Source organism: Uloborus diversus, chromosome 2 (assembly GCF_026930045.1).
Source record: "Uloborus diversus isolate 005 chromosome 2, Udiv.v.3.1, whole genome shotgun sequence".
Classification (NCBI taxonomy): domain Eukaryota; kingdom Metazoa; phylum Arthropoda; class Arachnida; order Araneae; family Uloboridae; genus Uloborus; species Uloborus diversus.
The window spans coordinates 122,634,454-122,660,771 of record NC_072732.1 but is presented as its reverse complement, the minus strand read 5'-3'; the positions used below and the strand labels follow the sequence as shown (position 1 = coordinate 122,660,771).

The 26,318-nt window shown below is 30.7% G+C and overlaps 2 protein-coding genes across 8 annotated transcripts in view; one reads left to right on the top strand and one right to left on the bottom strand.

The window, feature by feature from the left end:
- The window catches only part of LOC129216020 (caspase activity and apoptosis inhibitor 1-like), a 486,970-nt gene that overhangs the window by 284,120 nt on the left and 176,532 nt on the right, over window positions 1-26,318 (bottom strand). For 5 of the 7 annotated variants that reach the window (XM_054850158.1, XM_054850159.1, XM_054850161.1 and 2 more), the window contains one exon: window positions 18,722-18,844. The exons of the other annotated variants lie outside the window; for them this stretch is intronic. The gene's annotated coding sequence lies outside the window, so the exon portion shown is untranslated. The remainder of the gene's footprint in view (window positions 1-18,721; window positions 18,845-26,318) is intronic. 7 annotated transcript variants of the gene reach the window in all.
- Window positions 19,260-26,318, top strand: part of LOC129216019 (uncharacterized) — a 236,245-nt gene continuing 229,186 nt past the window's right edge. The window contains exon 1 of the mRNA XM_054850156.1: window positions 19,260-19,554. The gene's annotated coding sequence lies outside the window, so the exon portion shown is untranslated. The remainder of the gene's footprint in view (window positions 19,555-26,318) is intronic.

Here is a 26,318-nt window from a genome sequence, read left to right as displayed (position 1 = left end):
GCAAAAGTCAGTTTTAACAGCCTTCTAAATGTTGAGAATCTGTAACAATGAAATTTTCTCTAAGAACTAAATTCAAGTTAGAAATAAATTCATATTTTTGCGATATGTGTTTCTATATGTTTACCCTCAGTTTCGCTGACAATTCAAATTTTCTCCTCCCTTTACTATATGAAAAGGTATGATTGAAAATGAAAAACGGGGGGGGGGGGGGGATCTAGTGTCGGCGAAACTGGGGAGACACCGTCTATACTTATCTACATATATATAATAAAAAAGCTTCTGTGAGTGAGTTTAAGTAGATTAAAATTATTTTTATTCAGCAGTCGCCAAAGGCTGCATTTTGGCATAAAAAGGTGAATCACAGGAAAAGTAAATTGCGCAAAAAGGCGAACCATCTAGTTGCCGAAGACGGCTAGTATGCCGTTTTATATTGTTATTCTGTTGGTATTCTGTTTATTGTATAGCAAGGTGCTTTAAATGCCTTTTTATCGTAAATTCTTCGCAAACTATAAATGAGCATTTCTCCAAGAGTTTTGCGCTCTTGATACGTTACGTGTCGGCGTCTCCAAAGTATTTCGAAATAATTTTGCAGTGCATTTTTAAAAACTAAAATTATGTATTTTTAAAATTTATTTCGAAAAAAAGTGGTCATACATGGCAGTTTATTATTTTTAAACTAAAAAATCAAAAAAAAAAAAAAAACCTTGAGTGTAGTTTTACTGAATTGGGTATCATATCATTTTATAGGGTATCATATTTCGTTCTACATTGGGTATTAACTGGGTATATTACATGTTGAAGTACCAATTGTTTCGGATGAAAAAGACTAAAACATTCTATGGATATATTTCAAGAAAAATTTCAATAACAAATACATAAACAAACTTACCCACTAACTTTCTTTTAAGATTCGTACTTTTCCAAATAGATGTCTGCGCTTTAGTGTGGAAAAAGACTTTCAATCCGTAAGGAAAGAATAATCGTATTGAAGCTTTAAGAACATTTTAACTTAGCTATAACGTACGCCGTAATGATTACCAGAATAATAAACTAAAATCTGTGTCGGATAAGACAGCTGCAAAATCAAAGAGTGCAGTCTCAAATTTGACTATTCAAAGAGCTTTTCAGAGAAACTTCACCAATTAAAAAAAAAAAACTCTTAGTTCCAAACTTCTGCCCCAAATATAATGAACTCTCAGCTCCCAAACCTCTGTACCCAAAATAAGAGATGCGCATCTCCGAAACATCTGTACCTTAAACAAAAGAGTGTTCAGCACCCGAAACTTCTGTACCCAAAATAAAAATACTCTCAGCTTAGTAAGGGTAAGAAAACACGTGACATTTTACCACATTCCTTACATCATTTGGTATAGGTAGTATTCGAAATTTTTTTCAAAATAATTTGTTTTTAATGTCTTCAGTTTCGCATTCAGCAAAGCTTATCATGAGTAGGGGAGAGTGTTGTACCTTGGGACACTTTCACATTTTAATTTTTAACGTCAATTATTTAAATCTAATTTTAGATTTAAAAATCACATTAAAATACCCCAACATATTTCTATGCAATATATATTTTTTTTAATTTAGACAATTTGAAAAGAAAATATTGCCAGAAATGTAAAGTAAGAGTTCCAAGCTATCCTAAGGTACAACATCCTATTGTACCTTGGGACACATCCTCTTGTACTATTGGGAAGTCTTAATGATTCAGGAAACAGCTATACACTCAAAAAAATTTTGCACCAAAAAACAAACAATATATATTTTTTCATCGTAAGGAATTAAATTATGAATAATGAATTAAGGAACACTCTAACATTAAATGTGTTTAAAAGACTACATAAGACTAGAACATTTTTCAATGTTCCTAAACATATTTTAAATATTAAGAACCATGCACATGTTGTACCTTGGAACGTGTCTTAAGGTACAATATCTTTGGCTGTCCCAAGGTACAATCACCCCGTAGTTTAAGAAAAACCAAAATAGTGGTCAATCTAGATGCACTATCATTAATTTCTCATAACCAAAATATTTAAACCACTTCTCTTTTATAACAAAACAAAATTCAGTTGATTATTTTTACAAATACAAAGACAGAAACTGTAATAAAAATGAATAAAATATTTACTTTGGAGTCATGAAATCTTCTTTCTCTCACAAAATCGTCAATTTTACTTATTGGATGCTGATTGTTACTATGATACATTTAGTGGTGATGGTTACTATTAGAGATAAGAAAATATGGCTGCAACAAATAGATACTTAGAAATTAGCAGTGTCCCAAGTTACAACACTCTCCCTTACTATCAACTCAGCAGATGCTAAATACAAGTTCTTATATATCTTTTACAAGAAGTATTGACACTACGAACTTAGATAATATTTTGGCTTTCTGAATCTATGTTTTTGGATCACTGTTCGTGCGCCAATGCTTTGATCATAAAACATAAACAATTATCCAAACGATGCTATTAATTTCGGTCCCGCTCTTAGGGCTCACTTCATTTCTATTACAACAGAAACAAAGCAAAAGGTCATTTTTAAATGTTGCCTCAGTTTAAATATGAAGCCAACAACCTTCAAAAGTGGCAATCCCAAAATGAATTCTCTAAAACAAAGCAACCCAATCGCACTCAATTCTCTAGAGGACGGAAGCAAAGATAAAAGTATGCAGCAAAATAATGGCGGTGAATGCTGTTTTTAAGCACACATGGAAATGAGAAATAAAAAAGTACATGAACCATGCGGGTGACTATTATAAAATTTGAATCACAAGGTGTTTCCGGTCTTTTCCACTGCATTTTTAATAAACCATTATCCAGACTGTTGCCATCTAATCATTCCTATTTCCGGCACCGATTTCTCAAAACGACGTTATCGACCCTTTCGGCACTCACGGTTTTTGTCACCCTCATTTACATTTTAACCCCCTCTGCAGCAGATGATGAGTAAGGGGGAACAGCGACTCTAAAATGACAATTCCATAGCTTCCACCACACCCCACAAAATCTCTTGCGTCATTAAATTCGGTCTTGCTGTTGCCACCGCGAGCACGGAAGTTTTTCTCCCCTGCGTCTTTTGTTTTGTTTTATTACTTTCTGTTTGTTTCGTCACTTCCGGTAAAATGTTAAGGGAAGCAGTCTTCTTTCTTTACAGGGAGAAAACCTTTTGCGACAACGCAGAAGACATTATTTAATTTGAATGAAAATAATAACTGAAAAAAAGAAAGGGTTTACATTGTGAAAAATTGCAATTTCTATACTGATGAATCATGCAAATCGTACTCTATTAAGGGATTAAGTCGAGGGTCTGATACCGATTCACTACTTAATAATCAATTCTGTTTCAGATTAATTTAAATTCAAGTTAACAAAATCGGCCTACTGTTCAAGTGGATCAGTGAAAGACATTTTAAACTCAAGCAGTTAGCATCATCAGAGACTTTTCAAAATAAAAATGTGTTGTGTTGTGAGTTCATTTAGGTTAGTGTCATTTTACTCACCTGAAAATGATTCACATTTTGGTCAAATTTAAAATCGTACACATGAAAAATACCTGTATTTTCTGAATGTTGGACACAATTTAATCTATAGCGCGTTCATGAGAAGTGATAGTTGAAGAAAACAAAGAGGCTTGCTGTTTTGAACCTACATTTGCCACTTTCTGGAATTACTCATTGGATTGGCGATTCTGTTCATGAGCATTTCGCTTAACGAATTGGTACCGTTTTTAACAACCATAAGGCTAAGCTGACAACGGTATGGCCAAGTGTCACGCGTCGTTTCTTAAAGCCCTGTATACCACGCTAGCACATTAGCTTTGCTTACTTTCGCCGTCACTTCACTATACTAATATTTATTTGCAGTAAGTTTCTGAGTGTTTTCAAAGTTTCTATCAAAAAAAAAAAAAAAAAAAAAGAAAAAAAAAGAAAAAAAAAAAGAAAGTAAAAGTAAAATTTTCCCTTTTTTGCACATGCTAAATTTCACTTTTAATTAGAAGTGCCGAAGTTTTGTTGAGAAGAAGTAACAATCATTAAGATGTCTTTGAAGGTTGAAGAAAGTATTAGTATCACGAGTTCCGGAATAAATGTAGTTGTGATTAAAAATGATTAACAAGCAGCAACGTTTTAATTTTCACAGTTTTGCTTCGCCGTTTCTGAAACATAAGAAGATTTCGAATAGACTATCCTCAATCTCGATTTTGATAACAACAACTCCCAAAAACTACTGGGCAAAACGTGAACTATAACATTTAAACCACATAATCAAGTGTCATCTAACAGTCAATAATACAATGTCAAATGTTAATTATGTTGCTCTCGTAAAAGCCGACTTGAATTGAAAAGGAAAGTTCAAAGGATAAGTGGGTAATTATTTGAGAGATGGATACCACGAATATACACCTATGCACAACTTTTCGAGCAGCAAAATCGTTTTTTGTAAAATGTATAAGCGTAGCTCTCAGGATAACAGGAAAACTATTATTGATAGCTATTATATCAGTTATTTGCTTTAAAATTTAAGTTAACAATTTTCGATGCTAGAAATGAAATTGTTAATAACATTTTTTTCTAAATAAAAAAGGATAAATTTAGTCAAAAATTCACTTTAGAATAAGTACAACCATCCATAAAATCCTTAGTAAAATATGAACATTTATCTCTAAAAAGCTCGCTCTAATTAGTTAAATATAATTAGTAGCATTAACTCTAACTAGAGTAAGGCAACAGTTCCTAAATGAAATCAAGTATAAGAATCTATAGAATAGGAATAACAGTCTCTGGCAATTCCTGTTATAATAATGAGCAGTCGCTATAAAATCCCTATTACAATAAGGACATCAGTTTCCAAATAGCGGACATTGTTTATAACAAGCCCAAAATAGTATGTTATGAAAAATTCTTAAAAATTCTCATTAAAATAAGGTCTACAGCATATAAAAATAAAGTAGTGTCTTTACCGATTCTCTAAAGCAGCGTTTCTTTATTTATTTGATTAGTGGAACCCTTTTCAATACTCACTTATTTCGTGGAACTCCTGGTGTTTCAATAGTTTGCAGTGGCGTAGCCAGTATTCTGTTTTGGAGAATACCCAAGTTCTTACCTCAAAGAGACTATCAAATTAACTATTTTTCATTAAAACGTAATTAAATATACATAATTATAGATCTTTTTAATTATTGATGATTGCTAATTAATATTTCTTATTGTAAAATATCAGTACATTCCTATTTGCGATTCTGAGAAGTACTTAAATTTTTAAAAGGGATAAATAACCTCAGAATTGATGCATGATTTATAATGACTAAAATACCTTTTTCGAAAAGGAAAAAAAATGCTGATGTGTTTTACCTACAAAAGTGTTAATAATTCACTTAAATTTACGTAGAAAAAGTTTTTAAACCTAAAAATTAAAAGTTTTAAAATATCTCATGTTTTTTTAAACATTTTTTTTAAATTTAAAAATCAGAGTTTTTGATATCAAAGTGTGTTTTTTCATACAGAACTAGAGCCGCTGTATATATAGGGGCCTTACACAGAAATAAACCATTTAGACCCTCGTGACCAGTACTCCTCCTTATTGGTCATCACTCGTTAAATGCTTAAATTGTCCTTTCAATTGCTGCCATACAGATACTTTTCACTCCAGAGCCCCCTGTACCTGCCACTATTTGTGGCTTAACCAGTTTGATGGAACCCTGAAGACAGCTCTGATTTTTTGAATCAGACCAGTTACCGAGCAATCTCTGGTCCAGCACCCCCTGAGGTAGCGGTCCACTTGGAGGACTTGGTGACTACGAGCATATTTAACGTCTCCCAGTCACCATTAATGAAGACGGTGGATCTTCGACCAGCAAAGATCGAATCTGGGATCCGCCGGTCACAAATTCGATGCCTTACCGATCAGGCTATAGATACTGGGAGAGTGGCTGGTATCAAGGGCAAAATATTGGAAATTGATGTCGAAAATCGTAATTTATGGCAATATTTGGTAATGTTGTAGGAAAGGGATTTAGGGTGCTTTCCGAAATTTGTTCAACATTGAAGCCACTTTTAAACTATTTTTGGCGATATTAGGGACTCCATAGCTTTTTCCGAAACAAAATTGACGATTTTAAAACCTAATTTTATGTTATTTTTGGAGACATGAGCTGAAAAATAGGCGGTTTGGGATCGATCTCGAAAGAATTTTGAAGTTAAAGCCTTAAAGGCACCATTACATGCTTTTTTTTTTTCATAGTCAAAAATTTGCATTTTTTTAGGCGAGAAATAAAATTGTTCCTATAGTGGTTATTCCAGATGGGTAACAATGCTTAGATTAGATGCTAAAGTGACAGTAAATGTATTTTTGAAAAGGCGTTATTTTTGTCGATTTTTTAAGTGACAAATTTGAAAGGTGTAAATAGGAAATATACAAATCTCATGAAACCTCTGAGAGAGCTCCGTGGAACCCTGGGGTTCCGCGGAACGCAATTTAAGGGAGTATTCTAGTCTAGAAATTCAGGAAAAAAAAGATTTTTTTTTTCCTTTCATATTTTTTAAAGTTTAGACCTTCAAAAATAAGCCTTTAAGAGGACTTGCGGAAATTTGAATTATTTTCGGAGTTATAGTTAACTTTGTTCAGATAAAGAAAAAGCCAGCTAACGAGATCAGCAGCGTGACAAACGCTCCGGGGTACGAGTTTCCGAAGTTCCAAAAGAAGGCAGAACTGCTAAAATGTAGCTTTTGAGGTATGAGAAGAAACAATGTCTAAGGAAATGTTGGCTGTTCAAAAAAATTATGAGTATAGCATAACATTACACCACTCAGACTGCCTGAAAATGTTTACTGTAAACTTTAAACGCGTTTTTCTCGAAACTACTTTTTTCACTACGGTTGACAAGATATCTCAAGTCCTAATGCACCGATTTATTTGAAATTTGGTACAGACTTTCTTAATACTATCAATTTGCTCTCCACGTAGGAGTTTCTGTATTTTTGTTTATTTACTATTTTTAAAAAATTACTAAATTTGAAAAAAGGAAGCAAAAAATGACCTTTGTTTTTTTTTTCAAAAGACGCCATTTTATGCATTTTTTTTTTTTCAAATCGGCTACGTCCAAATAATTCTACATCCTTGTTTAATAAGAATCAACCTTAATTTCGTGTTTCAGATTACCAGGAGAATTGGAATCTTGTCAACCAGTAGACACCTTTTTTTTTTCCGAGTCACCACTTTGCCGGCATCTACTGATTTCAATTTTGAATTTTTTTCCCCTCTGTTATATATTTTTATACTTCTCAAGTATCAATAACCAACTGATAAAAAATTGATGCTAAAAATTTTTAGTTCTTTTTTATTGCACCCACGAAATAGCCTCAAAATCGAGCCACTAAACTAGAATACCCCTTAAGAAACGCTGCTCTAAAATAAATATGACTCTTAATATGTTAAAAAGACATTAATCTGAAACAAAGTTTTAAGAAAACAATTAAAATCTGATTAAACTGTAAATAAATTTTAAAAAATCTTCCGTTCATTTATTTAATTTTTTTCGTACGTATCTGAATTACAAGTGGTTCACAGAGCTCATCATAATGTTGTTCAAAGAAACATTAGCATTAATAAATTTATCATTTAAAGCCATTTTATTTTTACCAAGTCATACTATTTTAACAAAATAATTCCTTTTAGAAATTTAAATGGAGAATTTTGATACTGTTTAAACGTAATTTAGTTAAAGAAACTCAGAAAAACAAATTATTTTTTACAATAGCACGAGGTTTTAATTAAGTACAGAAGAAAAAAAAAAGAACCAGCTGTAAAAGTCCAATTTTCATTCATTTCTACATAGTCACTCTTTCCGAGAAAACATTTTTATTGCCATGAACTGATCTTTTATAAATTATTCTCTCAGTCCGAAAATTGAGGGAATAGTCCGATTTCAACAAATATGTTTTTGTCCGAAACATCTCGGCGAGGCCGCCTCATTTGATCTTTCTTTTTCTTTTTTTTTTTGATTCAAACAAATTTGTGTTCAATTTTTAACAGTTCAAAAAAACGTAACATCAGCGCCAACGGATAAATTTAAGGCAAATATAGAGCACGAGCTTCAAGGCAGGTTTGCTTGAAACAAACTCTACCAAAAAAAGTTCTTGACAAAACATGTTCGGAAACAAACGTTCAAAATGAACAATTAAAAAAACTTTACCATAAAATCAGCGGGGGAATTTCCAACCTTTTTTTTTAATCTAAAAATCAGCAACATGATAAATGATTTTTTAGAACCAAAACAAAAAGCTCCGTCTAGAGCTAAACAAGCCTACTTTCCCAAAAACCAAAAACAGTTTTCTTGTATCAGATCAATATTCTCTTAATTAGTTGAGATTGCATTACATGTCAAACATACCTTTTTAATATTTACAGCTAATTTATAAAAGCAAAAATCTCATGAAAAAAACAATCCGATGGTAAAGAATTTACGCCAATTTCTCCAATTGGTAGGCAATATTTTCCAGTATATTTCAACCGTAAATGATCTTTCTATCTTTGCAACTTTAAATTTAGTTTCCCCAGAGGTGAATAGAAGAAAAAAAAAAGATTCTCCCAACATTCACTTTTGTATCTGAACATGAAAAAAAAAAAAAAAAAAAAAACCCAAATAAATGAAAAAAATAAAGCAGTAGGTTCTTTTAAACAATACAAAAAGATAATGTATTAGCTTTTCCTAAAAAAATTGTTTGTTCGATTTCAAAAAATAGTTAAAAACAAAAAGGACATCAAAATATTTTTTTATCAAAAAAAAATACCGTTTACAATTTTTCTTTTTTTTGGGGGGGGGGGGGGTAAAAATAAAACGTCTTGGATTTATTTTTTGCTCCGTAGCAAAAAAAATTAGTAAAAGAAAAAAAAAGAAATTTTAGAAAATAAATTTAAAAAAAAGTCGCCTTAAATGAATAATTTTTATTTTTCATCTAAAAAAAAAAAAGATTGTTCGCAGCTTTTTCTTTCAAGTAAAAAATCAGGCTCCCCGGATTTCCTTTTATTTCCGTTTCCAAAAACTAAAAAAATAAATTAAAACTTTACAATGAAAATTATAATAATAAAAATATTGATACAGACGTTATTTCACAATAAAATTATTAGCGGCTTGAATTCACTTCATTTTGATTCAAACAATCAGTATATTTAACTTACGTCAATGTTTAGTACAACGAGGAATATTATTTCGAATTTTATGGAACACTTTTTCCCAAATTTTCTCAATTTTTTAGTACTAAAAAAAAATAGTTTTTCGTGTTGTTGGTTTTTTTCTTCTTTTTCATAAAATAAGATAAAAAGAAAACAAAAATAAACCATTAAGATAAAAAGTTTTAAGAAATTACAAAAACGTTTTTGGTTTCTTACACTGTAAAAACGATTCAGAAACGTTCCTGGAAAATAATAGGCAGCTGATATGCCCCAATTTCTGCCAGCAACATATCTCGCAAAAACCAGGGAACGTTTTCCGTTATTATTCAGTAACCTTCCTCAGATTATCCAGAAAAAACGGAAATATTCCCGTATGAAGCTAGTCGTGTCACTGGAACTTCGGAGCAAACTTAGATAGGGATAATATGACAGCTCCAAAAGCTGTACTGCAAACACGGCCAAAGCTAAGCCAGAATTGCAAGAAAGTATTAGCATAACACTTCATTGCAATTCCAGCAAGCTACTTAGTCCAAAGACTTATTCGCTTCCTTTGGGAGCTTAAAGGCCAATTCACATGGCGACCGATCCGTCCGTCCGTTCCGATATTTTTGCTGCCAAACTGGTTTTCGTAATCCGTTGCCATGACAGCACGCCGAATTTCTCGGCTCCCGTCACGTTCTGGCGATGCTGGATTTTGACGGGCCGTCCGATTCGGGGAGCGAATGTGATAGCCAATCAAAGGAGAGACGCCGTTTTTACTTTTGCGGGGAATGTTTCTCGTTTTGTTCACTGCTAGTTTCGTACAAAATTTGTGGTTATTTTTAAAAAGACAGTTGATGTTTTTCAAAATGAGAATGCCCAGAAGTTATATGAGGGTTATTACTCAATTATCTTTATTTTGCGTGGAATGCTTAATTAGATATAATTACGTGAAAATTTAGTTTTGCAATTCGTTTTTTCGTTCAAAAATAATTCTACTGCTCATAGTAACTTGCAAAACCAGCTTCTAACGCTAAACATTGGCCGTGAGACCATTAACGAAACCCATTATTATTATTTTTTTAATTAGTCAGTATAAGTTTTTGAATCTTCGTTTGAATAGTCATTGTTTCGAAATGTGATGAAACAAATCATATTTTAACCAAGCAAAAAAAAAAAAAAAAATCATACAAGTTAAATCTTTTATGGTTACGCGTTAAAATTCAGCTTAATCCTGCTATATTATGGCACTTAGTTTCAAAAGTCGTCAGATTCTAATGATATTAAACTGTCTGAAACATTTGCTGGACTTTTCAAAATTTTGAATAAATAGGCTTTGCCACGAACTTATTCATGAATATAATATGTGCTATTTTGCCAGAAATATCTTGATTTTTTCAAAAATTGTCACTTTTTCGGATTTCTGGATAAATATAATAATCGAATTCTTTTGTAACTTTTGTCATTTTAAGAGTATGCTTTAGCTCACTTCCCAGTAAAAATTTAGTTACGCAACATGTTTAAGAATCCAACAACAATTGAAGAAGCCAAAGTGTTTTATCGATTATCCTGAATCGTAAAAAAGAGGAAATTTGTACCCAAATTTATCTCAATATAAATATTTTAAGAACACTGTTTGTAAATTTAAGAAATAAATAGTAATTCAAGTGAAAATCCACGTTTAAATATAGAGAAAACTCCTTTATTTAAAGAACAATGTTTATATATTTAAGAAAATTTTTTTGCTATTTTTAACAACATTTTTTCAGTTCTTAAGAGCATTTTTAAAGATTTTTTAGGCCATCAAAGTACGGGACCTAATCATATAACGCTCAGTTATTACTAAACGATTGAAATATTAGACCAAATTTTTTTAAAAAATGTTTTAAGAGACGAAGAGTGCCCCTAGCTTGAACTTATATGAAATATCAACACCTATTTTAGTAGCATCGAGTCAAAGTTTCAACTGTTGCATGACTAGATTCCTTTCAGACTAAATAGATTTTTTTATGTATAGTTGTCATTAAATTTTTACTTTTTTGCGAAAATTTCAACCAGCAAATTTTTTCAAAATATTTGAACATTAATTATTTCTCTCATATATTCTATTGAAGATCAAGGGGGGGGGGGAGGGAGGACTAGAATGTGGTACAGATGTTTTTTTTATGTACAACTCTCATTCAATTTTTACTTTTTTTGCTAAAACTTCAACCAACAAGTTTTTCAGAAAAAAAAGTATAATAATAATAATAATATTTCTCACATAAATTCTATTAAATATAAGAGGGTGAAGGAGGTGTGTAGACTCGTTTTTGACAGAAATGTTGTAGACAAAAATTTGAAAAAATTTCTGTTACACTACTTGCTTACCCTTATCGTTCGGCCATTTTAATTTCTACTGCCCAAAATTCTTCTGAACGTTCAAAGTGATCCTACTAACCGCTTGCTTGACTTTCGTGACAAACAATAATGTATTTTTAAAAGGCTTACTGCAATCACAGCAGTAGCGCTTATAACTTCTTGTTAAATTTATTTTGATTAGGAGAGCGACAAAAGAACGGCATTAGATGCGCGCTCTTCATCCCTAGCGGGGGAACACCTTCACGTGGCTATCGGACGGAGCTAGTATGAATGTTGCAATATTTTCACACCCGTCCGTCACGTCCGATAAATCGGAACGGGCGGACGGATCGGTCGCCATGTGAATCGGCCTTAAATCAGTCTGGACAAGCCGCGATCGAATAAAAGCTGATACACGTTATAAACACTGTCAGTTAATCTTTAAACTGGGAACTAAAACTATTTTTTACAACAGTGAGAATTCTGCATTCATGCAACTTGTAGCAATTCAGGAAACTTTTTGACAGTGATACTTGATATTTCCAGAAAGTGTATAAAAACCATTGAAATCCCGAGACGTTACATGAAAATACTCAGTAACGTTTCGGAATTTTTTTACAGTGTAAGCAACAAAATTTTGCTCCTTTACCTTTTTCAATTATTAATTTTTATGAAATATATTTGCTATTACGTGCTGGGCAAAATGTCTGTTTTTCTGTGAAAAGACCTAGTAGTTAAGTTTTAACATTCACAAGATATGTTTCGGTACAGCGTAACTGAATTGAAACTTCCTTCTTTTAACTGCTTCTATGAATGAAATACACTTAACAGTGACAACTGAACGCAAAAGTGTGGATATTGCATAACATGGCACACTATTTCACATCAAGTATGAATATTTTTCTTAATAATAAAAGTGAGCGATATTTTCTCGACTGCATCAGTATTTTTGCAATGATAAGTCTAATATGTCATCATAAAAAAAAATCCACTGCAAAAGGTTTAAAAAAATTTGCTGTAAACCAAGAAAAAGTAAATCTTGCAACAAAATAATGATGTGCCAAATAGCATTAAATTTAAAGGTAACTACTCGGGAAAATTAAACTATTTATGATATCTCTAGTACGAGATAATGTTCAAATATCACTTAAACTTTCATTTTGCTTGCTGGTAAACTTTATTATTATCGAAGAGGACACCGGACAGAAAACTTGAATGTAAAACTGACGGGAGATAGCAAACCAATCACCAACATACCTCACTAATTAATAATAATTTCGCTTTAGTGATGACACGAAGCGCACTTGGACTGAAGCCCCGAATACCGACGTTTAGGCCAACTAGTGGCCGATGCTTCGGCTGCTGTACATATTTAGGTTTTTTTAGCATTGAACGCCTAAATATGTTTAATATTATAATATATTGTGTTCCATATATTTTAATATTAGTGTCTACAACATTTTTAGTTCACCCGATCATTTTTAAATTCATATCACAAAGGTATTAATTTTTGCTTTGCACTGCTAGTACCGAAAAAAAGAAGACATTTCTAATTTGTTATTAAATTACAGAATTTTCTAATTATAAATTAGCTACTATTTATATCTTAATATTATAACATATATCAAAACATTTTTAATGCAAAAAAATTGAATTGTGGAGGAATTTGTAAGAGTAATGTACATGCATTCTTTCTTACTTATCTTATCATTCAAAAATTGATATTTATGAAAAATTTAATAAGTTTCATTTTGAAATCTTTTATTTGAATTTTTTTTAAATTAAAAATATGCTGTTTCTTTAAAGTAATAAATAAAATAAAATCTTTATATCTTTCGATTTTTCTTTCCTAGTCTTGTACGAATGTTTTTCTTTTGCATATGACTTTAATTATGAAGAATAATTATTTAGAATTCATATAAAGGCTGGATGTGCAAGTAATGGATATCCTGCTCATATTTTGTTTTATTGAAAAAATAAATAAATAAATAAAAATTCAGCTCTTATTTATATTTTGATAATTCTCTGGATATTTCATTTTCCTGCGAATTATCGTTGATAATGTTAAATCTTAATCAATCACTAAAATTATTTTAAGTTTTTTCGGCAGATTATATGCTTAAAAAACTGAAACACGTTATACCTACAACCCCTATTCATAATTTTAACATAAACTCCTTAAGGGTGTCCATTACTCTCAAATCTGTCCCAGTACATGTTGAAATTAATGACACTATTTCTTTCTAAGCTTCAAAGCAAGTAATGCTTAAACAATGTTCAATGCAATATTTTAAAATCTTCATTTTAAAGTAACTAAAGTTGTTCGAATAGTTATTGAACAAATATAATGTTATGTAACTTATTTATTTCTTAGCAACTTTCAATTTAAACAGAGTATATTAGTATTGAATAGTTTCTGTGTCCATGAGTTCAACACACAAAAACTTTTAAACTGCATATAAATTTTTACTACATTTTATTATAAGGTACGATTGCGCATAACGTAAAAGATTATATTTTATACAACTCTAATAGCAGAAAATAATATTCATAACATAAACTGTAATTTGCAGAATCACACTTCATGATTCGGTCACGTCGAATCTTCGGCGAAGTGACAGATGCTTTCCTCCATCTTTACTTGCAAGCGAACTAAAAGTCTCTGTAGTCAAAAGATGGAGAAACGTCATGCAACTTTTTTTAAACGAGCTACATTAATATATTTTTAGCAATGAGGAATGACTTTTTGTTAACTGCGTGCTTCGATTTTGTTAAGTACCAAAAATTGCATGCTACTGTAATCACGTTTGTCAACTTCGTGCCAGAATTTTTTTTTCACTTTTGGAGTTTTACAAAAGACTACTTGACGTCTCATTCCAAAAAAATGACAAAAAAAGTTGTTCACACAAAACGTTTTTTTTTTTGCAAATAATAATAATAATAGTAATAATAATAAAAGATTTTGCAGTATTTATTATCGGTACTATTCTTCCTTTTTTTTTTTTTTGGTGTGAGATTACTTTTTGTTATTTACAAGTATTAATTCTTGATGCATGGAAATAGCGCACATAGGAATTGGGATTTCTCGCATAAATTAAAGCTAACATTTTTTATTCTTGAAAAATTTATGTTCATTAGTTCAGATCAATTTCTTTTTTTTTTTTTTGTTAATCATAACATGTTCAGCATAACTCCATCTACAGTTGCAAAATTAAAGAATAGTTAGATTTCACAGTAAGCAATGATCAAGGTTAAAGCAATTTAAAAAATTGAAATTTTGTTAGTGAAATATAAATAAAATAAAATTACGCAAGTGAAGTGACCTCTGAAAGTATAAAAGGACGATATCAAAATCAGACATTTTTTTTTTTCTGAACGCTACTGGAAAGAAGGGAGGAGAAAGAGACAGAGTGACTTGACTGACACACCTTTCTCTTTTTATCTCATTAACCTAGTTTCCGAATTATTGTTTTCAATTTCAATTATGCTTATCAATCTTTTCTTTTGATAGATATGCTAATATTACAAGCTTCTTGCCAATAGACACTGAATGGACTTTAAAATCATTCGCAATATTTCACATGCACAAATATTGCACAGGCTTTCCTGTAACAGTTTTATGTATTGTATCTAATTTCTACTAATATAACGATAACGAAGAAACTGCACGAGTTCAAAATCGTAAAAAAAAAAAGTTCATTCAGGGTGAAATTCTAGAAACGATTCTCGAAAAACAGAATGAGAGAAAGAGAGAGGAACGGTATACAGATGATTTTCACTTTTATAATATAATTATTAATGGCTGTTAGTGAAAAATGGCTGAGAAGAAGGCATTAAAATTTTAAATTTGCTATTCGCATCTCCAGAGCTCGAATACGCTACCTTGCGGTGATTTACAAAACTGCCGAAAAAACTAAAACATTGTGTTCCACGTGTTCATTTTGGACAAAACAAACAGTTTGTTGCAACTGCGTAACATCAAAAATATCTGATATAAACAGTGAGTACACATTTTATTTATCTTGTTCTGAGTGAATTTGAATAAATATCAGTTTTTCAATTCGATGGAAAAAAAGCGAACTTAACAACAACATTGACTGGACACTATAGCCATGCTGAAAAATTACTGCTTTTCCTTAATCTAATTCCACATAAATTGTTTAAATAACCTTGTTACTGTAGCATCCAACTGAAATGGACAGTATGCAAATTAATTTTCTTGAAAATATTAATCGCAGAACAGATTGAAAAATCCAAAAAGAACTTAAGAATTTGAACAATAAAAAATAAAATCTTGGAATTTTTATCGATAAAATATCTTTCCAACTTAATTTGGTTGCTCTGCAAACGCTGTCATTATCGGTGGAAGAGTTTCGCCAAAAATCTGTTTATAGGATTATGGTTTTAGTAAATCATATAGTCATAGAAATAAATTATCTAGTTTTAAATGTTACTCCTGACAGTCTGTCACGTATGTGCACTATGTGACAAAAATGTCAACAAATGTCGGAAATGTCACGAAACTGGACATAATATGTACTAGTGTATAGAAAAATGAAAATGCTGTTCGAAGCGAACCAAAAATTTATGAATACCGAATTCAACATCGTGAAAATGGCTGCTTCAGAACAACTTATGTTTGTTCTGCATTAATTTTTTACTTTCGTATTACTTTTTGATTTCTAATCTCTTTCTACATGGGTCACAATAACCAAAAGACTTTGAAAAATCGTTTCAAATGAATAAAGAAAAAAAAATCCTACATGCGGACAAAAATTTTTGTCATTTCCTAAGTTTAGAAGCAATTTATACGTTACGGCGTGCGTTTGTTTTAGTTTTTTCATCCGCCATTAGACAGTGAGTGCAACATCCCCTATAGTTTGTTGGAGTTGCGAATTAAAAGCCTTAAATTCCATCTACTTAGTATTGATTCTGTTCGAGAAGCAATCTTTGAATGAAAGAACTTTAAAGCGTGTACAACATGTGAAAAACAATTATTTTATGGATTGCTTTAAAGAAAAAAATATTGGATGTTTAATTTGGCATATTTTTATTGTTGCATACATAATTTCATTTATATTCTAAAATTAATAAGAAAAGTTATTTTTTAAGATAAATGCAATTATATTTGATACATAGCATTAAATGTATCCTGATGAAAACAACCAATTTGTAATTTTAATAAATTATTTATTTATTTATGTTTTACTTTTTCGTTAATAGGATTTTGTAGACAGGGGGAAGGATACGTCCCTTTTTCCATCCATGGGGTTGAAAACTTCAGTAAACTCTAAACAGCTTTCACTAATCAAACTTAACTAATTTATCAATGCCTTTATAATTAACTTAAGAAGGTATCTCTAAAAACTGAAATATATTTATGGCTTTGTTATGGCTCAAATATATTATGGAGTTTTTATTTCTGAATTAAAAATGGCATTTTCCGTGAGTCGAAGCGGAAAAATGTAGTAGTTCCTTTTAAATTCTAGGGCAAACGATTTTTTCGTCACGTCTGATTGACGTCTAATTTGACTTAAGCAGTCATACTTTAATACAGGAACGCATATATAGACATAAATTCACAGCAGTAGAATTAATTCTTCGTCAGATAGATAGAGTAAATTCATCAGAATTAAAAGGGAAAAAATCTCATGCTAAACTGAAAATCATTTCTTTGTTTTGCTTTCTTTTTTTTTCTCAGTAACTGATGCCCTTTCGTTAGAGATGGAATTCATTTTAATTATGTACTAGTACAATCTGTATGTTCTTTGAGACTTTACCATGTATGTACTGCGAACAAAGTATTTGCTATCTGTAGTGCACATACATTGCGCAAAAGCATAAGAATATGAAACATGTTTCTTTGCTTAGTTTTCTTTTATTTGAAGAACAAGAATTTTCTTTTTCTTGAAGAACAAGAATTTTCTTTTTCTTGAAGAACAAGAATTTTCTTTTTCTTGAAGAACAAGAATTTTCTTTTTCTTGAAGAACAAGAATTTTCTTTTACTTGAAGAATAAGAATATAATAATAATAGAAAAAGTTCTTAAGGCAAGTCCATTTCAATAGATTTATCATTTGCTGCACAAAAAACCCTACGATAAGTACAAAAATTGTTAGATTTTTGTTTCATTTTCATTGCATAGGCTCTTTATGAAGAACATAAAACTACTTCTCTAAAATGCAGTTAAATTTTGAAGGCTTAAAGAAGGCATTATTTAAATAATATAAAACCTATGCACATTTGTCTGCGTGTGTGTTTCTAACCCTATCTCTTCGGACTGGTAATGTCAAAAAGGTCAATACTGGGACCGTTGGATATATAGGGAAAGTGATTCTGCCCTGAATCTCCCATTTAAATCTTAAGGTGCCGGAGATCACGGGCGGGCCAGGCATCCAGTCATAAAGATGTCCTGACACACTGAAAAGCATTAAAATTGTGAATTTTCACCCTTTGCAAGCATCACTGAGTCACCGCAGGAGGGGTCGAGTTCCCTAGTTTAAACAATATTTTTTGGTTCAATTATGAACGTATCTTTTGAGGTACGTCCTTCAGAGAAGAAAAAAAAAATTAAGATACGGTTGATGAAAGCCTTCAAAATTTTATTGTATTACATAGAAGTAGAGGTTCTTTATAAGGTTCCTGCAACGAGACAAGAATATAGCATGTTTGAAGCGTCAACGTCATTGATACATCTGCTACCATGGAATCAGTGGCGTAGCCAAAGCGGATAGGGAGGTCATACCCCTTTCCTCATGAGGCTGAAAATTATATATATGAACACACATGCAAGGGCCTAAAATTACGCTTTTCGGCCTTTAATTTTGAAAAATTTTATATGACTCTCCCTCCCTCCAAATGAGAAAATTCTAGTTACTTCACCGCATGGAATTGCTCTTTCAAGTATCTTCGTTACAGAAATTTCATGCTGAAACAGTTGTCAGCAGTTTCAAACTAATTTATTAATTTTGTCTAACTAAATCAAGATTTTGTTTCAAAATATTTATTCAGATACTTTATTCATCGGGTTATAAAAGCGTGGGGAAATTGCACTTGCGAAACATTTTTAACTAGACAAAATAGTGAAATCACAAAACAAAAAAACTGAAATACATTTGTACGAGCAACAAAAGTGTTATTCGTCAAGGAAACCAAACTGCAGTTAACGAACCGCCTCACGGCTGATCCTGTAAAGAACTACGGGAATGAAACAATAAATATTTACTTTACCGGGGATTCGAGCTCCGGCAACGATTCAAATCTAGCGCCGTCTCGAACTTAATGCTCAGGCGGCAAGAAAAAATCCAACCCTTCTTGACAAAGGCAAGCGAAAGGGACAGGAGACAGATAGCCCTATAATAAATAACAAAAAAGCTATAAAAAGAGGGGGGGAAGGAATGAACAAACATACAAACAAAATAAAAAACAAGGTGGGGAGGAAAAAAAACGTACGCTGGAACAGAAGTATTAAAAAAAATCTATCAAACGACAACAAACACATTCCCACACCTGTAAAGAATAAGTGCGTTCTGTCTCTTTCTCTCTCCTCTCTCTCTCTTCTTCCCGTTCCGAAGATGATGAGAGGAGAAGGGGAATACACAAAAAGGGGATGGCAAAGCGCATGGACGGAACGATCAAAAATGGGCGGGGCCTCGTCCCAAAAAGAAGGTGAAATCTGGCGGCGCAGCGACGAAGGCGCGGAGACCACGTGGCTTTTGTGTACCCCAGAGCGAGTGAATAGTAGTCGCCGAAAAGTAGTTGAGCGGAGCGGATGTTCCCTCATTAGCCCCGAAGTCTTTTTCGAATTCGGAATCGGCGTGCTGTCAAATCGCTTGTTGTTATTCTTCATCAGAGCAACACCTGATGAGGACTGCATAGTGCGTCTATGTATTGTGTGTGTGTGTGTGCTTCACTGTTTTACCTTCTCTTCAGACTTTTTCACCATACTTTTTAAAACACTTAATTCACAGATGTTGTCACGCCGTTGTTGTCCAATCATAATGTTCTTAGTAGATTAGAAGATAAAGAGACTTTGCAATAGTACAGCAGTCACATCGCCGGTGGTGAGTTCTTCTTGTCCTCTTTCTACTTGCCAACTTTTTGAAATAACTTTTGTAATTGCATTTCTTTTAATGAATTTATTAGCAACTACTGTAAATGAATTCATTAGTGATAGCACACTAGCAATAGTACATCAGTCACATCGTCGGTGGTGACTTCTTCCTTCTACTTGCCAACTTTTTGCAATAACTTTTGCAATTGCATTTATTTTAAAGAAATATTAGCAACCATGCTAAATAAATCCATTAGTAACAGCGCCTTAACAAAAGTACATCAGTCACCTCGCCGGCTGTGACTTCTATTGCAACTTTTGTAATGGCATTTATCTTGATGAATTTATTAGCAACCATTGTAAATAAATTCATTGGTTAGCACCATAACAACAACACTGTAATCACATAACCGGTGGTGAATTCTTCTTGTCTAGAAACTTTTTGTGATAGTTTTAATGAATTTAATAGCAACTATTGCAAATAAATTCATTAGTAACTGCACCCTAGCAATAGTACATCAATCATATCACCGGTGGTGACTTCTATTGCCTACTAACTTTTGCAATGGCATTTATTTTAATGAATTTACTTACAACTATTGCATATATAAATTCATTAGTTCAGCTTAGCTGTAGTACAGCAGTCAATTGAAGTTTGTTGTAATACATTTGATCACAACCCACTGTCTTTTCCTTCCTAACAACTATATAAACGTACGACAACAAAGAACTATTTATCATGACAAAGAAATATTGACATTCCCAATCTCAATATGGGGGTAAACATTTTTTCACTTACGGCACACTTTCTTTGAACTCAAAAACATTTTAAAACTAGTATAGAATATAGGGCTTGCAAATAATAATAAGAAACAAAATCTTCTTCGAATAACAAACTAGCGGAATATGTTCTCAACTACGTTCCTAGTTATTGAGTTTTTGGTTAGGGAAAAGAAAGAAATGTTATGAACCAGATTACAATATAATGCATATTATTTAGAAAATAATGTCTTAGTTTGAAAAAGCATCACAGTTCAAAATATCCCTCAGTACAGGCAAATTTCATCGAACATAAAAAAATAAAACAGTTGTCAAAAGCTCGATAACTATTCACACAGCAAAAAACGATATTTCTGAGAGATAAGAAAAAAAAAAAAGAATGACATGAATGTATGAGCAGACGATAGGTTTTGAACCTGAACGAGAAATTCAAAATGTTACTCACTTAAAACGGGTATAGGGTTACAATCAAAACGAAGAGAAAATGATTGTTTTTAGAACTTGAATCCTTTTCGAAGTTCTTGGTCACATTTTTCCGATTGTTATATTTATGTCTGCTATTAAGTAATTGTTCATAAAAAATAGTTGAAAAGTACTTTTATAAGAGGTTGGTTTGGACAAGAGTATTATGTAAATTTTTTCAATCAGACGGAAAGAATTTGAATAAAATAGGCCGAATCAAAGCAGTTTTAAAACAATTACAACAATTCAAAACAAAGATTATAAAACGCACATGCTAGAAATATGTTTTAATCGCACTTTATTGAAATGGGCATCATAACATATATGTATTGACATTTAGAGAAGTTGACTATTGCAATAAAGTGATGTTGAAAAAGTTATTGAGTTGAATTGGGGAAGGCATAATTATGCATGAAGTAATTCATACTTCTCACCAATAATCATCCACCAAATGTGTTTCATTAGGAAACAATAATATTAAGCATTAAAAAGAATAAACCTTTCTTCGATATTCTCTATTCTTTTTCCGTCCGTTTGCAAGAATAGAGTACGAAATAGCTACTAAGTTAAACGTAAACATTTATTCATGCTTAATATCATTTAATGCTTTACGCAAGACATCTCCAATCATTTCGAACTAACTTTTATCATTTAATACTTTACGCAAGAAATCTCCAATCATTTGAAATAACTTTAAATTTAGGTTTTGTCCACACTCAAGATGAATTTAACTACGCATAACGTTATTAATCAAACAAAAAACTTCACGGTAACTAATATCTAAACATAACTTTACGGGAATAGGTATTTAAAAAGCATTTCTTTTAAAAATCAAAAGTAAAAAAGAATACAGCAAATATTTAGAGCTAAAATATAATTTAAAAAACAAAACAAATATTTTTATTTACAGCAATAGCTCTTGAACACAGAAAAAAAGAAAAAAGCATTGACTAGAGTGTGTATAAATAGCACACTCAACACAAATACATGAAGAGAAGTAAATCAGAATGTAAAATGTAACTTTTTGTTTGTTTTTACATTTTAACAATCAAATTAAATATGAGGACGAAGGAAAGATTACACTAATTATAAAAATTGTATTTAATTCAGGAGTTTAACAAAACTTTAAACTACTATACTGGCGTTGCCACATAACAAGGTTAACTCATTCCGTGTAGTATCAAAACCGTGTTATACGAGACTTTTTTAAAAATAACATTTTAACTTTTTTTACACTAATTAATCATGAACACAGTAAAAATTATGTCAATATGTATTGTCTTGTATCGAAACCGTGTTTCCTGTTGTATCGAAACCGTGTTATGCGAGACTTAGAAATAATGTAAATCAAGGGATGTGTACCGCGTTACATCGAAACCAACTTTCATAAAAACAAAGTAAAAACTTATTAGAGTTATCGAACATTGACAGAATGTATTAAACAAAAATGAAATTCCATCTTTTTTAAAGGTAACATTCGTGTTATATCAAAACCATGAAGTATTAAATTCAAGTTTCGTACTTTGTAATATCGAAACCTTGTTATAATAATTGCAAATTTGGTACCGTGTAATATCGAAACCGTGTTGTACAAGTACCATGTTATACAAGGGATGCCTGTACATAAATCACAACTTTTACAAGTTTCGATAAAAATCAAGTAATTGGCTTTCGGGTAAAAATATATATATATACTTACTACAAAAAACTACAAAACAATCTTTGACTTAGGTGCCTAAAACTTCTTTATACAAAAATTGCTTCTTAAAACTACCTACACCTGCTTTTCTATGCAAAGCGAGAAAGATAAATTATGATGCAATGAAATCATAAGTTATTTAAAATTACATAGGAAATAAAACTGCAGCTCCAAAATCCGAACAATCAAGAAAATATTTTAATAATTTTGCACATCTTATGTTTGTTATAGTGCAAATCTTTTTAGATTAGATGTTTCATTGCACAAAAACCCTTCAAAAATATAATTCAAAAAACAATCAGTAAAGTAATACGTAGAAAGATACCCAAAGATAATTTTGGACAAAAAAATTTTTAGAAACATCTTTCTTAAACAAAGATAATTAAAAGCCAAAATTCTAACCAAGAAAAACTATTCACAGTAATAAATCGCATAAATGTCGTATTTTAGTGAATATCAAAGGGGAAAAAAACAATACGCGCAGAGAGACGTTAAAAAAAAAAAAAAAACCTTGTTCATATTTGGGTGTATCGATGCATTCAAGGAAATTTTACTATATATAATAATAACGGTAGCTTATTTTTAACTGCTCATAAAAATTTAGTCATTTTAATATTTTCTCTCAAATTTACGCCATGTTTCACACAGCATACATTAGCTTCTATACATGTATTACAATAATTAAATTAAAACAAAAGGTCATTTTTTTGAATCATATTAGAATTTAAAAAAAACGCTTGAGTTCCAACATCATTTCTCATTTTAAAGGAATGCGTTTTCAAAAATAAAAAAGCAATACAAAGCAGAAATTTTTTCAACAATATTAAAATACTGCTCGGGATGTTAAGAGTGAGTGATATATGCAAACTGATTAAAACGACAACTTAGTTTTTTTACACTTCATAACTTTTTCCCCCTTTTCATTTTTTAATTTAAAATGAGATTGCATTATTTTAATTGAGCTCCCCTGTTCACGTTTTTTTCGAACGCGTATGCCTAAAATAATTATGTCAGTAAATTCATTCTTTATTTAGAACAAAAAGGTGGAACACAATAAAGAGTAAAAAAGAATTTTGTTTAAAAATATTTTAAAACTCTCAATAAAAGTCTTTTTCGTCATTAAAAAATAACATTTTGCAGGCATTTATGAGAATCAATTTTTTCCCCTTTATTAATTCTTTTTGATTTTAAGAATTCTTAATTTATTTTATCATAAATTTACTTTTTGCATCTTTTGTTTTTTTTTTACGGGGGGCAAGTTTTTGCTTTTAATAATAACAATGGCACATTCCATTTTGCTCTTTTCGCCTGATTTTTCAAGTATTTCGCGATGCATTACTTCCGCTCTTTTCAGAACATTTTTAAGAATCAGTGATGTATAAATTTTAAGTTCCCTTAATCTTCAATTTATTTTGAAAAAAGAAAATACAAAAACGCTGTAATAATGTTTTACACTGTATGTGTTTATACATTCATTATTATTATTTCTTTTTTGCGAAGTGTTGATTTCAAAGATACGAAAATTGAAAACGACATAAACAAATATTATTATTATTTTACTTATTTCTTTATGTATTTATTTTGGTAGATTTATTTATTCATCAACACTTTTAATTAAAGATTTGGAAACAAAATATACTTTAACAATCATAGAAATGTTAATCACAAAATCATGTTTCAAAACTAATATTGTAGATTTGGAAATTCGGAACAATAAAACTGACATATGATTTTCCTTTCAAAACTAACGGGATATATATATATATATATATATATATATATATATATATATATATATATATATATATATATATATATATATATATATATATATATATATATAAGGGGGGGTGAGGAACTTTTTCCATTCTAAATATGCTCGACAAAGCAATGTAAGTTAATGTAATATCGAAAACTTAACAATAATAAACATAAATATATTGCGTACAAATGTACAAAAAATAGAACAAATAAAAAAATCTCAAAGCATTTGTACGATCTTATAAATATCTGTTTTTACACCACTACAAACTGCCGTGATGTTGCTTATTCTGGCGATGATGTTGCTTTTTCTTATAAATCTAGAGTACTTGTTTTTTAACTTTTCTCATTTACGCATTTAAATTCTTCAGAGAATATATATTTTAGCTGGCAAGAAATTTTAGTACCAACAAACTGAAAACACAGTAATATAATATATTACTGTTTGTGATATACGTTAAATATTACACATAACAATTCATGAACTTCAGTTTGAGAAAAAAGTGTAAATTACTGATATAGTAAAGAAAAGCTGCAGAGCTATTACTACTTTAATTACATGATTCAGCTTTAATTAAATGGCAAACTGTTCAATTTTCATGTTCAAAAGTTTACATTTGACGAAAACTACGAATACGGAATTATGTTTTGTAGTTAATGATTTCTACAAGAAATAACTCTAAGCAGTGAATTTTTAAATTACCAATTCATCAAAACACTTCAAGAAAAGCAGAATTTGAAAATACTGAGAGCAGAAGGACACAAATTTCAAAACATTTACGCTTAAATGCTGTTCAAATGAAAAACGTAGGAACATTTTTTCGGTTGTAGAATAAACTACTTGCAAAACGAAACTTCGAACGCAACTATCCTGCATTGTTAATATCTTAAACTTAGGATAAGACAAGTTTTTAATGAAATTTAATGAATTAAAAATAAACTCTGTTTTAAACAAGTAAGTTAGAATACTTTTTGTTGTTCCAAAAACATAATAGAGGCATTTTGATATAAGGTAAAATTTCAAGTTGTCTAAACATTTAAATGGCTAAAAACTAAAAAAACGGAAAAATAAAATATATTACATGTAATTAACAAGACGGAAACTATAGCGTTTTAAACCAGCTCCACTGTACATAATAAAAAAATAACTGTTAGTAAAAAAAAAGCACTTAAAATGTTATACACTTGTTTTAGAATTGCGAGGAGTCCCTTTGCTATTTTAAGAAAATACTAATGTAACTGTTGCTTTTTCAGTTATTTTTTCTACACAGCTTCAAACTTTCTGAAGGGCTAATTCAGGGGGGGGGGGGGAGTGTTCCTTAACAACGTTGCATTGGGTAACATAATATATACATCGGTGAAAAAATATACTTTTTACAACTCTACTGTAATACGTTTGGATGTAAATGAGAACAAAATAAGCGATATAACTAACCTGATTACTTTTTTACTTTTACGGAGCAAAAGAACTTCACACATAGTTCAAATTTTCAACAATTTACCTTTTTGTCTCTTTTTCGAAGAAACATAAACTATGCGTACTTTTAAGAAAAGAAACGCGAATTCAAAATGAAACTTGCTTACAAAGTCTTATATTCTCTACAGAAAATTAAATCGGATTTGCTAAATATGCAACCAATGTATTAAAATTAAAGAATTCAGTGTTAGAAATTTATAGTTTTACTTAACAAAGTTTTTATTGGAAGATACATTTACCTAGAAATCTTAATGCAACTCTATCTGGTTTATTAACTGAATGGATATTCCTTTGAAATTAAAGAATTCATTGTTGGAAATCCAGTTTTACTTAATTAAACTGATACTGATTATTATCTCGTTTTACCATTTTTCTTACAAAAGCATTTAGTAATTGTTTTATAATTATTATTATTACATTATTCTTATTTTGGTCATTTTAAATTTTTTAGCAATTATTTTTCCTTTATTGGACATTTTCTTCTTTTACAATCAAAGAGAAACCATTAAACACGAAAAGAAGTTGCAATTTCATTACATTTCCCCGATTTTCTGATATAACTAGTTATTTTTATATTCGTTTATCATAAAATATT